This window comes from Muntiacus reevesi, chromosome 7 (genome assembly GCF_963930625.1).
Source record: "Muntiacus reevesi chromosome 7, mMunRee1.1, whole genome shotgun sequence".
NCBI lineage: Eukaryota > Metazoa > Chordata > Mammalia > Artiodactyla > Cervidae > Muntiacus > Muntiacus reevesi.
The window spans coordinates 98,194,409-98,211,833 of NC_089255.1; the positions used below are offsets into that span (position 1 = coordinate 98,194,409).

At 38.0% G+C, this 17,425-nt stretch overlaps 1 protein-coding gene across 3 annotated transcripts in view; it reads right to left on the bottom strand.

The window, feature by feature from the left end:
• The window catches only part of RPS6KA5 (ribosomal protein S6 kinase A5), a 185,730-nt gene that overhangs the window by 47,574 nt on the left and 120,731 nt on the right, over positions 1-17,425 (bottom strand). The window lies entirely within an intron of this gene.

Sequence of the window (17,425 nt, forward strand, 5' to 3'; positions counted from 1 at the left end):
TTTATTTCCAGATCAGCAAGACTGGAAAAACACTGGGAAGCTTAAGGCAAAAGGAAGATGAAATGCTAAGAAGGGAAAAAGGGAACCCGAAGATGAAAAAGAGTGTAAAGAAGTTTTCTGATCTTATCATCATGTTTAAGTCTGGCATTGCCAATGGTGAGTTTAGTGTTGATGAGCAGAACTGTCCTAAAATACTGTCTCTTAAAGACAAATTGTTTCTCTTTTGCAGTATTTTTAAAAGGGCTAATTTATATCAACTTGAAAATAAATTTTAAAAAGTCAAGTAATTAAAAAAAATGACCAACTGCATCATATCTCAGTGTAATAAAGGAGAAAAATATCTGAATTCGTATGCAGAAATATTAAGTAGGGGAAAAATAATTCTTCTTTAATAATGTACATTCATATGGCTACATCTGAAATTTGAAAGGCACTTCAGTTCAGTTCAGTCGCTCAGCCATGTCCGATTCTTTTACGACCCCAGGTAAGGACTGCAGCAGGCCAGGCCTCCCTGTCCATCACCAACTCCCAGAGTTTGCCCAAGTTCATGTCCATTGAGTTGGTGATGCCATCCAATCATCTCATCCTCTGTCATCCCCTTCTCCTCCCACCTTCAATCTTTCCCAGCATCAGGGTCTTTTCCAATGAGTCAGTTCTTCACATCAGGTGGCCAAAGTATTGGGAATTTTAGATTCAGCATCAGTCCTTCCAATGAATATTCAGGACTGATTTTTAGGATGGACTGGTTGGATCTCCTTGCAGTCCAAGGGGCTCTCAAGAGTCTTCTCCAACACCTCAGTTCAAAAGCATCAATTCTTCGGCACTCAGCTTTCTTTATGGTCCAACTCTCACATCCACACATGACCACTGGAAAAACCAGAGCTTTCACTAGACAGACCTTTGTTGGCAAAGTAATGTCTCTGCTTTTTAAAATGCTGTCTAGGTTGGTCAAAACTTTCCTGCCAAGGAGCAAGCGTCTTAATTTCATGGCTGCAGTCACCATCTACAGTGATTTTGGAGCCCAGAAAATAAAGTCTGTCACTGTTTCTACTGTTTCCCCATCTATTTGCCATGAAGTGATGGGACCAGATGCCATGATCTTAGTTTTCTGAACGTTGAGTTTTAAGCCAACTTTTTCACTCTCCTCTTTCACTTTCATCAAGAAGCTCTTTAGTTCTTCGCCTTTTGCCATAAGGGTGGTGTCATCTGCATACCTGAGGTTATTGATATTTCTCCCAGCAAATTTGATTCCAGCTTGTGCTTCATCCAGCCCAGCGTTTCTCATGATGTACTCTGCATGTAAGTTAAATAAGCAGGGTGACAATATACAGCCTTGATGTACTCCTTCCCTGATTTGGAACCAGTCTGTTGTTCCATGTCCAGTTGTAACTGTTGCTTCCTGGGTTGCACTTGGGTGTCATTAAAATACATTACAAAACTATTTTAGAGAAAGTTTTTCAATTTACACTCTATTTTTCTACCACCAAAAATTCTTCTTACTTACCAATTTTAAGTGTAAAGAACACTATCCTAGTAATGTTATAGAAGTGGCTCTTGTTGTTTAGTTGCTTAGTCATGTCCAACTCTTTGCAAGTCCATGGACTGTAGCCCATCAGGCTTCTCTAACCATGGGATTTCCCAGACAAGAATACAAGTGGGTTGCCATTTCCTTCTCCAGGAGATTTTCCTGACCCAGGGGTTGAAACTGCATCTCCTGCATTGCAGGCAGACTGTTTACTACTGAGCCATCTGGGAAGCTCCATTATAGAGGGATAGAAATTCCCAATTTTATTGGCTGAACACTAAGAATCAGTCCTTCCAATGAATATTTGGGACTGATTTTCTTTAGGATGGACTGATTGGATCTCCTTGCTGTCCAAGGGACTCGCAAGAGTCTTCTCCAACACCACAGTTCAAAATTATCAATTCTTCAGTGCTCAGCTTTCTTTATAGTCCAACTCTCACATCTGTACATGACTACTGGGAAAACCATAGCTTTAACTATATGGACCTTTGTCAGCAAAGTGACATCTTTACTTTTTAATATGCTGTCTAGATTTGTCATAGCTTTCCTTCCAAGAAGCAAGCATCTTCTAATTTCATGACTGCAATCACTATCTGCAGTGATGTGGGAGCCCAAGAAGCAAAAATCTGTCACTACTTCCACTATTTCCCCTTCTGTTTGCCATGAGGTGATGGAACCAGATGCTATGATCTTAGTTTTTTGAATGCTGAGTTTTAAGTTGGCCTTTTCATGCTCCTCTTTCACCCTCATCAAGAAGCTCTTTAGTTCCTTTTCACTTCTGGCCATTAGAGTGGTATCATTCATAGATATGAGGTTGTTGATATTCATATAATATATATAAATGTATATTTATACAATAATATATTATTAAATAGGTAATATATTATTATGCAATAGCCCTTTCTGGAATATTAAGCAAAAATCATTATATAGCTGACAAAAATAAACAAGTAAAAATTACTAGGTCACAGTATTTATCATTTAATCTCATCTCTCATTTTGCGAATTCCAGTAAATTGTTTAATTATTTTTTGAATTGAAGTTAGCTGATTGGCAGCGTCTCAGGCGTACAGCAAAGTGATTCATACATATATGGCTTCTCTGGTGGCTCCCTGGCAAAGAATCCGCCTGCCAATGCAGGCAGTGTGGGTTCGATTCCTGGGTTGGGAAGATCCCCTGATCAAGGAAATGGCAACCCACTCCAGTATTCTTGCCTGGGAAATCCCATGGACAGAGGGGCCTGTGAGCTACAGTCCATGGGGTCGCAAGAGTTGGACACAGCTTAGTGACTAGATAACAAAAGCGATCATGTTACAAACCATTCTGGAACTATGTATATCTTAAGTATGCGACAATGTTTACATTTTACAACTTGAAAGTCATAAAAATCTGCACTCGTCTACAAAATTCTAGATATTCATCAGTTTCACATAAAATGAGTGTGAAACCTGGACCTTATGATCACTGTGGGAAAGCTCTGATAGTCACCACCACTTCCCATGTCTGTTTTTTCTTCTTTACCTGGCAGTGAGAACTACGCTATAATGCAGCTCAGCTCCCCACTGTTCTGACATACAAGAACCTCAGAACCACACTAAACCCCCAAAGGTATTCCTTCTACCTTCTCCATTAGATTTCTGAGCTCTCTTTAAATTCACTTTAGTTATTTTTGAAGTTGGGGGAGGAGGTAGGTAGTGTCTACACTAATAAATAATTAAGAGATAATTACTTATTTTATAGAAATTCTCAGAGAAAAATTAAGCTTAAGTGATGAGAACTTCCAGTCCCTGAGGAATAACAGTAAACAAAGATAAACATTTCTTAAGTCTCTGCGTTACTTTGAAACTTCGCCATTTCAGCCCTTGCAATTCTGTATCTGCTTTCTCTTTCTCCGTTCCAAATGGAAGCCTTACTCCCTCCAGGTTCAAACTTCTCATGTGTCAGTCTCAATTTCCTAAGACTTTATCTTTCATTGTAAAAAGATAAAAATAAAAAGCCCCAATTTTAAGTTTAGAATTTGTGTTTATCTGCCTAGGAAGATGCTTATTATCCAGAGTGTATGCTGCATGCCTTTCAAATAACTGTTCCCAGAAATTAAACTGATGAAGTATGACAGGAGAAGGTGTCTGGTAGGGGCAAAAAAAGATTTCAAGGTAATATGTTGTGAGCTATTTTACAAAAAGGCTAGGATAGTATAGCTAAACTGTATTAAGATTATTATTTGTTTATTTAAAAATTAACATCTTTCTCACAGAGACAGGCAATCAGCCTATCTAGCATTTAAGTTCATAGTATTTTATAAGCAACAATAGTTATGAAAGCTACTGCAGGGTTCAGACTGTGAAGGAGAATTTAACTGATGTGCAATTAGTAAGCAGTGTGTGCACCACCCTGGCACATAACAGGGACCATTGTTGGGTTCAAGTAACAGCTGATCAAGGAGGCTTCATTATGCTGTAGAGAAGGATCAGATGACACTGGCAAAGGGCTGGTTTCCTTCTAAGGAAGAATCCAATAGGAACTCAACTGCCAGGTTCTCAGGTATTTCTCAGTAAACACTAGATGAAATCCTGCCTAGTCTTTATGTGCCAGTGTTTCATCTTGATCGTATCTGCTTGTAATAGATAAACTTGTCAGTTAAGTATACAGTTATCAGAATAAACCTTATTCCCCATCCTCTGCTTCTTTCCATCTGAATTTCAACACATCTCTTCACAACGAGTATCTAGAAATGTTGCACTTCTAAGAAGCAACATGGCATTGCTAATCGTCCAAGTTTCTGCTCACAAGACAGACAGGGCAAGCCCCGGTGCCAGCCATGGAGAGGGTGCTGAGAAGCAAGGGCTGCGCCGGAGGTGGTAGCAGCAGCCCAGGGAGGCGGGGGAGCGGTGTCAGACCTCCACAAGCAGAAGCCTGAATTTCAGGACTTCAGAACAGAAGAGGAGGCCCTCAGCTCAGATAAGGCGGACTGGAATTGCCACTCCTGTGTAAACCTTGGAGTCTAAGAAAGCTGAATCCTCAGTGAAGGCAAAGTCTAGAAAAAATAAATTCATCCCGCAGCACAGGTTTGTTTCTGTCTGAGCCCTAGGTTTAAAAACAAACAAATAAGTGTTCTTCTGCTGAAATCCTGAGGCATGTGTTTCTTATAGATTTGGGGCCCAAATTTATTCTTTCCCCCTAGAACAGGATATAGATTCAAGGGATTAGATGTGACAGACTGCCTGAAGAACTATGGATGGAGGTTCGTGACACTGTACAGGAGGCAGGAATCAAGACCATCCCCAAGAAAAAGAAATGCAAAAAGGCAAAGTGGTTGCCTGAGCAGGCCTTCCAAATAGTTGTGAAAAGAAGAGAGGAGAAAAACAAAGATACATCCATTTGAATGCAGAATTCCAAACAATAGCAAGGAAAGACAAGAAAGCCTTCCTCTGTGACCAGTGCAAAGAAATAGAGGGAAACAATAGAATGGGGAAGACTAGAGATCTCTTCAAGACAATCAGAGATACCAGGGAACATTTCATGCAAAAATGGGCTCAATAAAGGACAGAAACAGTATGGACTTAACAGAAGCAGAGATACTAAGAAGAGGTGGCAAGAATACACAGAAGAACTATACAAAAAAGATCTTCATGACCCAGATAACCACAATGGTGTGATCACTCACCTAGAGCCAGACATTCTGGAATGTGAAGTCAAGTGGGCCTTAGGAAGCATCACTATGAACAAAGCTAATGGAGGTGATGGAATTCCAGTTGAGCTATTTCAAATCCTAAAAGATGATGCTGTGAAAGTGCTACACTCAATATGCCAGCAAATTTGGAAAACTCAGCAGTGGCCACAGGACTGGAAAAGGTCCGTTTTCATTCAAATCCCATAGAAAGGCAATTCCAAACAATATTCAAACTACCGCACAACTGCAATCATTCACACGCTAGCAAAGTAACGCTCAAAATTCTCCAAGCCAGGTTTCAATAGCATGTGAACCGAGAACTTCTAGATCTTCAAGCTGGATTTAGAAATACAGAAGAACCAGAGATCAAATTGCCAACATCTGTTGGATCATTGAAAAAGCAAGAGAGTTCCAAAAAAACATCTACTTCTGCTTAATTGATTATGCCAAAGCCTTTGACTGTGTGGATCACAACAAACTGTGGAAAATTCTTAAAGAGATGGGAATACCAGACCACCTGACCTGCCTCCTGTATGCAGGTCAGGAAGCAACAATTAGAATTGGACATGCACCAACAGACTGGTTCCAAACAGGAAAAGGAGTATGTCAAGGCTGTATATTGTCACCCTGCTTATTTAACTTACATCCAGAGTACATCATGAGAAACGCTGGGCTGGAGGAAGCCAAAGCTGGAATCAAGATTGCCGGGAGAAATATCAATAACCTCAGATATGCACCACCCTTATGGCAGAAAGCGAAGAAGAACTAAAGAGCCTCTTGATGAAAGTGAAAGAGGAGAGTGAAAAAGTTAGCTTAAAACTCAGCATTCAGAAAACTAAGATAATGACATCTGGTCCCATCACTCTATGGCAAATAGATGGGGAAACAGTAGAAACAGTGAGACTTTATTTATTTGGGCTCCAAAATCACTGCATATGGTGATTGCAGCCATGAAATTAAAAGACCCTTGCTCCTTGGAAGAAAAGTTATGACCAACCTAGACAGCATATTAAAAAGCAGAGACATTACTTTGCCAACAAAGGTCCATCTAGTCAAAGCTATGGTTTTCCAGTAGTCATGTAATGGATGTGAGAGTTGGACCATAAAGAATGCTGAGTGCCAAAGAATTGATGCTTTTGAACTGAGGTGTTGGAGAAGACTCTTGAGAGCCCCTTGGACTGCAAGGAGATCCAACCAGTCCATCCTAAAGGAAATCAGTCCCAAATATTCATAGAAAGGACTGATGCTGAAGCTGAAACCAATACTTTGACCACCTGATGTGGAGAGCTGACTCATTAGAAAAGACCCTGATGCTGGGAAAGATTGAAGGTGGGAGAAGGGGACGACAGAGGATGAGATGGTTGGATGGCATCACCTACTCAATGGACATGAGTTTGAGTAAACTCTGGGAGTTGGTGATGGACAGGGAGGCCTAGTGTGCTGCAGTCCATGGGGTCACAAAGAGTTGGACACGACTGAGCAACTGAACTGAACTAAGAACGGAAAAGTGAGGAAATCTGGTCCTGCTCTGGATCACACGACAGAACCAGAAGAATCCCCACAACTTAGCTGGCTCGGGAGTCACGCAAATAAAGCCCTGGAACATCTCAAAATTAGTGAATTACTATATTGTGTAAACAAAACAGAAGGATTACTTGAACCACTAGAATAATAGTCTAGAAAACACCAGTAATGTAAAAGATGAAAGACATAAGGAAAGGACAATATTCATAAAAAAATACAGTAGCATAGAAAAAACTAGAAACACATGAAAAACTAATACAGTAGAACTGCATAATTGAAAAAAAGAACAAAAATAGATTAAACAGAGTAGACAAAATGAAAGAGAATCTGTGAAGTACACACATATTTGAGATTATCCTGAATGTTGCAAGAGTCTCAAGCAGACTAAATAAAAATATATACATGGGTGGCAAATTTCTATTTCTTGAGTGGTGGTTATAAGAGGGTTTGCCTTATAATAATAATAATTCACTAAGCTATTGTTTTGGTTTTTTTGGTATGTATTTTATTTTACAATAAAAAGATACCAAAAGCAAAAACCTAGTCTATTCTTAGGTATGTTTATATCCAGCTAAATTATCACTCAATAGGCAGGGCAAAATAAAGGCATTTTAAGACAAAGACAGAGTTCACTATTTAGTCATGCTTGTTAGAAAGACCTTTAAGGATGGGCTTCAGAAATAAACTGAACTCACAAGAAAATAGTAAAACGTAAAAAGCAACCGTAAGCAGAAACAATGGGTAAAAATGTGAGAAAATCTAAACAAGTTCTGAATTTATAAAATGAAACTAATAATTATACAATAAAAATTGTTAACCTAGGGAAATAATTAGCACAGGGAAGCGTAACACAGGAGAGACTAGTGGTAAGGAACAACATGTAAAATGACATGGATTACTGAAGCTACGACACTCTAATGTTCTTGCAGTGGTTGTGAGCCTCACAGACACCGTGGCTCGTTTCAGACTCGGTGAGGTCGGCACACAGGCGCTCTGCTTTCCCGTGTCTCAGAGGCACTGGGCTTCTTACAGACTGAAGCCTGTGGTACCCTGGGCCGAGCCAGGCCCCTGGCCTCGTGTTTCCAACAGCAACTGGCTCACTTCTCATCTCTGCGTCACAGTCTGGTCATTCTTGAGATACTTCCAACTTTTTCATTATTGTTACATTTCTTATGCTAATCTGTGATCAGCGATCTTTGATGTTACTATTGTAATTGTTTTGGGGTGCCAAGAACTGGGCCCATATAAAACAGCAAACTTAATCGATAAATGTTATATGTGATCTGACACCAGCTGGCTGCTCCCCCATTACTCACCTTTATCTCAGACCCCTCATTCCCTGAGACATAACAATAATGAAATCAGGCCAGTTAGTAATTGTGCAGTGTCCTCTAAGGGTTCAAGTGAAAGGAAAAGTCATGAGGCTCTCACTTTAAATCAAAACTAGAAATAATTAAGCTCAGTGAGGAAGGCATGTCAAAAGCTTAGAAGGTCAAAAGATAGGCCTCTTGCATGAAATAGTTAGCCAAGTTGTGAATGCAAAGGAAAAGTTCTTGAAGGAAATTAAGAGTGCTGCTCCAGGGAACACACAAATGATAAGAAAATGAGATAGTCTTATTGATGATACAGAGAAAGTTTTAGAGGTCGGGATAGACCAGACCAGCTACACCTAACACTCTCTCAAAGCCAAAGTCTAATCCAGAGCCAAGCCCTAGCTCTCCTCAATTCTACAACGCCCTGAGAGAGACGAGGAAGCTGCAGGAGAAAAGTGGGGCCTGTGAAGGCTGGCTCAGGGGGTTTAAGGAAAGAAGGTAACAGCAAGTGCTGATGCAAAGGTTGCAGCAGGTTATCCAGAAGATCTAGCTAAGATAATTAATGATGGTGTCTACAAAAACAACAGCTTTTCAATATAGACAAAACAGTCTTCTGTTGGAAAGATGTGACTAAACTGCTGCAATTTTATAATATTTTAACAGGTGGTGATTTGTTTCTTACAGAGAAGCAAAGAAAGTTTCTTGAAAGCTACTCCTGGTGAAGATCTGTGAATATTGTTGAAATAACAATAAAAGATTTAGAATGTTACATAAACAGTTTACAAAGCAGCAGCAGGATCTGAGAGGTATTCAGTTTTGAAAGTAGTTTTATTCTGGGTAAAACGCTACTAAACAGCACTGCATACTACACAGAAATCATCTGTGAAAGGAAGGCCAGCTGACACGACCAGCTTCACTGCTGTCTCATTAAGGAGCTCAGCGAGCCCAGCCCCAGCCGCCACCACGCTGATCTGTGAGCAGCATCGACACCGAAGCAACACCCTCTACCAGCGACGAGAACTATTCACTGGAGGCGTAGGCAGTGGTTGGCGTTTTCAACAATAAAGTATTTTTAAGTAAAGATAGGTACTTTTTTCAGACATAATGGCATTTATAGCACCCTTACTAGACTGCAGTTTAATGTAGACACAACCTTCATGTGCACTAGGAATCAAAACGTTCATGTGGCTGACTTTGTTGTGGCAGTCTGGAATGAACCCAAGATCTCTCCAAGGTGCTCCCGTGAAAGTTAGAATTTTCTGGGTAATAACCACTCAAAGAATAGATATAAAATATATATAACTCTTAGACCACTGGGAAAATGAAACAAAGAAATCTAAATCATTTAAATAGAAGACAGGAAAGAAGGGGGAAAAGTAAAGAGAAGTTATGACAGAAATACACAGCAAGAAGAGAGAAGTAAAACTGTATTAGCACCCATAATGCAGATTTAAGTCACCATTTAACAGACAGAAACTCTGGATCAAAACCAAAACTCAGTTATATATTATTTAAAAAAGACACACTTGAAACATGATGACAAAATATTGAAAGTAAAGAGATGGAAAAAGATATACCGGACCAGCACTAACCAATAGAAAGCTGGAGTATCCTTATTGATAGCAGCAAAATTAACTTTAAGGCTAAAAAAATTATTAAAATTAGGCAGAGTCACTACAAAATAATGGGCTTCCCTGGTGGCACTAGGGGTAAAGAACATGCCTATCAATGCAGGAGACAAAAGAGATGTGGGTTTGATGCCTGGATTAGGAAGCTTCCCTGGAGAAGGGAATGGCAACCCACTCCAGGATTCCTGCCTGGAGAATCCCATGGACAGAGGAGCCTGGCGGGCTACAGTCCCTGGGGTCACAAAGAGTCGGACACGACTGAAGTGACTTAGCACACATGCACGTACCACATAATAATAGAAGGAATATTTCACTAGGAAGTAACACTAGTCCAAGACCAACACACTCTACTCAAAAATTTTTGAAGTGACTTAAATTACATAAAATGAAACTGGTGAGAGTACCAAGAAGAAGTGGACAAATTCGCGATCGTGGCGGCGCTTTAACCTCTCTCTTTTACAGCTGACTGATCAAGCCGGAAAATAACTGGTGAAGCTATGGGAAATAAGCACGATGTTCACAGAAATAGGTAAAATCTGACATCTAACACTTAAGAGAATGACTACATAGTCTTTACAGGTTTATGAGGCAAATTTACAGAAATTAACCAAATGATAGGTCACAAATCTCAAAAACCACAGAAATAAAGCCATGTATGTTTTCTTATCCTAACAGAAAGCAATAAAACTAACACTCATTTACAAAAAGAAAACTCAAAAATCCTATACACATGAAAACTTAAGAATCCATTTCTAAATAATTCATGGCCCAAGGAAAAAACCACAATGAATAGTAAAAATGCTATCTGTTGTAACTTACAAGATACATCTAAAGCTGTTCTTCAAAATTCAGTTTTATTTCCCTAAAATGGGGAAGGAAATAGCCACCCAAGTCCAAGAAACCCAGAGAGTCCAAAACAGGATAAACCCAAGGTGAAACACCCCAAGACACATTAATCAAATTAACGAAGATCAAACAGAAAGAACAAATATTAAAAGCAGCAAGGGAAAAACAACAAATAACACACAAGGGAATTCCCATAAGGATAACAGCTGATCTGTTAACAGAAACTCTTCAGGCCAGAAGGGAATGGCAGGACATACTTAAAGTGATGAAGGAGAAAAACTTACAACCCAGATTACTGTACCCAGCAAGGATCTTATTCAAATATGAAGGAGAAATCAAAAGCTTTATAGACAACCAAAAGCTGAGAGAATTCAGCACCACCGAACCAGCTCTCCAACAAATGCTAAAGGATCTTCTCTAGACCAGAAACACAGAAAAGGTTTATAAACTCAAACCCAAAACAACAAAGTAAATGGCAACAGGATCATACTTATCAGTAATTACCTTAAATGTAAATGGGTTGAATGCCCTAACCAACAGACAAAAACTGGCTGAATGGATACAAAAAAAAGACCCCTATATATGCTGTCTACAAGAGACCCACCACAAAACAAGGGACACATACAGACTGAAAGTGAAGGGCTGGAAAAAGATATTTCACACAAATGGAGACCAAAAGAAAGCAGGAGTAGCAATACTCTTATCAGATAAAATAGACTTTAAAACAAACGCCCTGAAAAGAGACAAAGAAGGACACTACATAATGATCAAAGGGTCAATCCAAGAGGAAAATATAACAATTATAAATATATATGCACCCAACACAGGAGTACTGCAATATGTAAGACAAATGCTAAGAAGTATGAAAGGGGAAATTAACAGTAACACAGTAATAGTGGGAGACTTTAATACCCCACTCACACCTATGGATAGATCAGCTAAACAGAAAATCAGCAAGGAAACACAAACTTTAAATGATACAATGGACCAGTCAGATGTAATTGATATCTATAGGACATTTCACCCTAAAACAAAGAAATTCACCTTTTTCTCAAGTGCGCATGGAACCCTCTCCAGGATAGATCACATCCTGGGCCATAAACCTAGCCTTGGTAAACTCAAAAAAACTGAAATAATTCCAAGCATCTTTTCTGATCACAAGATTATGATCGGTAAGATTAGATGTCAACTACAGGAAAAAACTATTAAAAATATAAACATATGAAGGCTAAACAGCACACTTCTGAATAAACAACAAATCACAGAAGAAATCAAACAAGAAATCGAAATTTGCATAGAAAAGAATGAAAATGAAAACATAACAACCCAAAACCAATGGGATTCAGTAAAAGCAGTGCTAAGGGGAAGATTCATATCAATACAAGCTTACCTCAAGAAACGAGAAAAGTCAAATAAACAACCTAACTCTACACCTAAAGCAACTAGAAAAGGAAGAAATGAAGAACCCCAGTATTAGTGGAAGTGAAGAAATCATAAAAATTAGGGCACAAATAAATGAAAAAGAAACAAAGGAGACCATAGCAAAAATCAACAAAGCTAAAAGCTGGTTCGTTGAGAAGATAAATAAAATTGACAAACCATTAGCCAGACTCATCAAGAAAAAAAGGGACAAGAATCAAATCAACAAAATTAAAAATGAAAATGGAGAAATCACAACAGACAACATACAAATACAAAGGATCATAAGAGACTATTATCAGCAACTATATGCCAATAAAATGGACAGCTTGGAAGAAAAATGGACAAATTCTTAGAAAAGTATAACTTTCCAAAACTGAACCAGGAAGAAACAGAAAATATTAACAGATCCATAACAAGCACAGAAATTGAAACTGTAATCAGAAATCTTCCAACAAACAAAAGCCCAGGACCAGACAGCGTCACAGATGAATTCTCCCCAAAATTTAAAGAGCTAACACCTATCCTACTCAAATTCTTCCAGAAAATTGCAGAGGAAGGTAAACTGCCAAACTCATTCTATGAGGCCATCATCATCCTAATACCAAAACCAGACAAAGATGCCACAAAAAAAGAAAACTACAGGCCAATATCACTGATGAAGATAGATGCAAAAATCCTTAACAAAAGTCTAGCAAACAGAATCCAACAACGTATTAAAAAGATCACACATCATGACCAAGTGAGCTTTATCCCAGGAATGCAAGGATTCTTTAATATCCGCAAATCAATCAATGTGATACACCACATTAACAAATTGAAAGATAAAAATCATATGGTTATCTCAATAGATGCAAAGACGCCTTTGACAAAAATTCAACATCCGTTTATGATTCCTCCAGAAAGCAGGAATAGAAGGAATATACGTCAACATAGTAAGTTATATATGATAAACCCACAGCAAACATTATCCTCAATGGTGAAAAATTGAAAGCATTTCCCTTAAAGTCAGGAACAAGACAAGGGTGACCACTCTCACCACTACTATTCAACATAGTTTTGGAAGTTTTAGCCACAGCAATCGGAGAAGAAAAAGAAAGAAAATGAATCCAGATCGGAAAAGAAGAAGTAAACCCTCACTGTTTGCAGATGACATGATCCTCTGCACAGAAAACCCTAAAGACTCCACCAGAAAATTACTAAAGCTAATCAGTGAATACAGTAAAGTTGCAGGACATAAAATTAACACACAGAAATCCCTTGCATTCTTATATACTAACAATGAGAAAACAGAAAGAGAAATTAAGGAAACAATTCCATTTACATTGCAACGAAAAGAAGAAAATACTTAGGAATAAATCTACCTAAAGAAACAAAAGACCTATATATAGAAAACTATAAAACACTGATGAAGGAAATCAAAGATGACACATATAGATGGAGAAATATACCATGTTCATAGACTGGAAGAATCAATATAGTGAAAATGAGTACACTACCCAAAGCAATCTATAGATTCAATGCAATCCCTATCAAGCTACCAATGAATTCTTCAGAGAACTGGAACAAATAATTTCACAATTTGTATAGAAATACAAAAAACCTCAAATAGCCAAAGCAATCTTGAGAAAGAAGAATGGAACTGGAGGAATCAACCTGCCTGACTTCAGTCTCTACTACAAAACCACAATCATCAAGACAGTATGGTACTGGCACAAAGACAGAAATATAGATCAATGGAACAGAATAGGAAGCCCGGAGATAAATCCACACACCTATGGACACCTTATCTTCGACAGAGGAGGCAAGAACATACAATGAAGAAAAGACATTCTCTTTAACAATGGTGCTGGGAAAACTGCTCAACCACCTGTAAAAGAATGAAACTAGAACACTTTCTAACACCATACACAAAAATAAACTCAAAATGGATTAAAGATCTAAACTTTAGACGAGAAACTATAAAACTCCTAGAGGAAAATATAGGCAAAACACTGACATAAATCACAGCAGGATCCTCTATGACCCACTTCCCAGAGTAATGGAAATAAAACCAAAAGAAAAGACACCTTCAGAATGGAAGAAAATAACAGCAAACGAAGCAACTGACAAAGAATTAATCTCAAAAATATACAAGCAACTCCTGCAGCTCAATTCCAAAAAAATAAATGACTCAATCAAAAAATGGACCAAAGAACTAAACAGACATTTCTCCAAAGAAGACATACAGATGGCTAACAAACACATGAAAAGATGCTCAACATCACTCATTATCAGAGAAATGCAAATCAAAACCACAATGAGGTACCACCTCACGCCAGTCAGAATGGCTGCTATCCAAAAGTCTACAAGCAATAAATGCTGGAGAGGGTGTGGAGAAAAGGGAACCCTCTTACACAGTTGGTGGGAATACAAACTAGCACAGCCACTATGGAGAACAGTGTGGAGATTTCTTAAAAAACTAGAAATAGAACTGCCATATGACCCAGCAATCCCACTCCTGGGCACACACACTGAGAAAACCAGATCTGAAAGAGACACGTGCACCCCAATGTTCATCGCAGCACTGTTTATAATAGCCAGGACATGGAAGCAACCTAGATGCCCATCAGCAGATGAATGGATAAGGAAGCTGTGGTACATATACACAATGGAATATTACTCAGCCGTTAAAAAGAATTCATTTGAATCAGTTCTAATGAGATGGATGAAACTGGAGCCCATTATACAGACTGAAGTAAGACAGAAAGTAAAACACCAATACAGTATAGTAACACATACATATGGAATTTAGAAAGATGGTAACAATGACCCTATACGCGAGACAGCAAAAGAGATACAGATGTAAAGAAGTCTTTTGGACTCTGTGGGAGAAGGTGAGGGTGGGATGGTTTGAGAGGGTAGCGTTGAACGTGTATATTATCATATGTGAAGTGGACCGCTGGTCCAGGTTCAATGCATGAGACAGGGTGCTCAGGGCTGGTGCACTGGGATGACCCAGAGGGATCGGATCAGGGGGAGGTGTGCGGGGGGTTCTGGATGGGGAATACATGTGCGCCTGTGACTGATTCATGTCAATGTTTGTCAAAAACCACTACAATATTGTAAAGTAATCAGCCTCCAATTAAACTAAATTAATTTAAAAAAATAGAAAATCTAATACCTGTGGAAATTTATTACAAAATCAGAAAATATTATTGAAAGAAAAATAATGAAATAAATGGGAAAAGACAAATATTTATACAAATTCATATTGGAAGATCTGATAGCCAAAGGTCACAGTTTTCTTCAAATTAATATATAAGTTTAATTCACATGGAGGAACAAAAGACCAAGAATGGAGAAGACCGTGGTGAGGGAGGAGGGAAGTCAGGAAAAAGAAACAGAGAAACACAGGATAAGCGTAAGAGAAGAAAGATCTCACCTTCCCAGATTAAAGATGGACCATAAAGCTATGGTCTTTCAGGTTTTTTGGTTTTGACTCAGGGAGAGGCAAGCAGACAAATGGAATTTTAATCAGCCTAGAAATAGACTCACAAGCATGCACAGGATTTTGGCATATGACAAAAGTTGCATTTCAAATCAGTAGGAAAGGGATTAACTAACTATTAAATGAATAGTTTAGTCAACTGGGTTATCTATATAAAAAGAGATAAAAATAAGATCCCCACCTCACAAATATTTATAAATTAATACCTAATAAATTATATATTTCAATTTGCTAATTTTTAAAAGAAAACAAAAGACAATATCTTAGTGCACTGAGACAGGAATAGGTTTCATTTTAAAAGATTTAAAGAAATCAGCAGCCTAATTTTAAACCTAAAGGAACTAGAAAAAGAACAAACTGAACCAAAAGTTAGCAGAAGGAAAAAATAGTAACAAAGATTGAAGCAGAAATAAATGAAACAGAAGAACAACAAAAAATTAACAGAATTTATTTAGAGTTGGTTTTCTGAAAAGATCAACAAAACTGACAAACTCAGATTAAGAAAAAATGAGAGAAGATTCAGCTAAAATCAGAAATTAAAGAGAAGGCCTCATAAGAAACTAAATCATACACCAAAAAATTGAATAATTTAGAATGGATAAATTCCTAGAAACATACAATCTACCAGGACTGAATTATGAAGATATAGAAAATCTGAACAGACCCATAATCAGTAAGAACACTGAATAAAAAATCTCCCAACAAAGAAAAGCCCAGCCACCCACCAGATAGCCTAACTGGGCAATTCTTACAAAACCTTTAGAAGAGTATTCCTCCTCACACTTTCCCTAAAAAAACTGAAAAGAACACTTTCAAACTAATTTTATGAAATAAGCATTACCTTGATGCCGAAGCCAGAGAAAGATACTACCAAAAAAAAGAAAATTATAGTCCAATATTTCTGATGGAAACCGATATCAACCGATATTAACTCAACAAAATGCCAGCAAACTGAATTCAACAGCACATAAAAAGGATTATACACCATTATCAAGTAAGATCTTAGAATGTAAGAGTGGTTCAAGATTCAAAAATCAATCCATGTAAGACACCACATTAACAGAAGGAAGGACAAAAAATACATGATCATCTCAACTGATACAGAAAAAGTATTTGACAAAATTCAATAACCTTTCATGATTAAAAACAAACAAACAAACAAAAAAAACCCACTAACAACAAGCTAGGAATAGAAGGAAGCCACCTCAACAAAACAGAGCCACGTAAGAAGAGCCCACAGCACACATCACGCTCAGTGGTGCAAACCCGAACGCCTCCCTCCCGAATCAGAAACAAGGCGAGGATGCCTCTCCCAGCACTTCTACTCAACAAAGCGCCGAAAGCCTGGCCCAGAGCAGTCAGCAAGAAAAAGAAAAGAAAGACACCTAAACTGGAAAGGAAGAGGCAGAACTGTATCTGCTTCCGGATAATATGATCTTATATGGAAAAAACCCTAAAGACTGCACACACAAAAACCCCATTAGAATAAGAGAAGCCAGCAATGTTACAGTGTACCAAGCCAACATACAAAAATCAGTTATGTTTCTATGTACTAATAATGAAATTTTCCAAAAGTAAATTGGGGGTGGGGGATCTCATTAAAATGAGCATCTAAAATAATAAAATACTTAGAAATTAACTTAACCAAGGGGTCAAATGACTTGGATCATTAAAGTTACAAAATATTATGAAAGAAATGTAAAAAGACACAAATAAATGGAAAGACACTTCATGCTGACAGACTGGAAGACAATATTGTCAAAATATCCACAGTACCCAGATTATAGTCAACATAATCCCCATCAAAATCCCAATAACATTTTTGCAGAAACAGAAAAAAAATCTTAAAATTCATATGGAATCTCGAAGGACCCTTAATAGCCAAAACAATCTTGAAAAAGAAGGAACAAAGTTGGAGGTCTCACACTTCTTGATTTCAAAACACATTACAAAATTCCAGCAATCAAAACATTTTTGACTTAAATAAAGACAAACATACAGACCAATGGA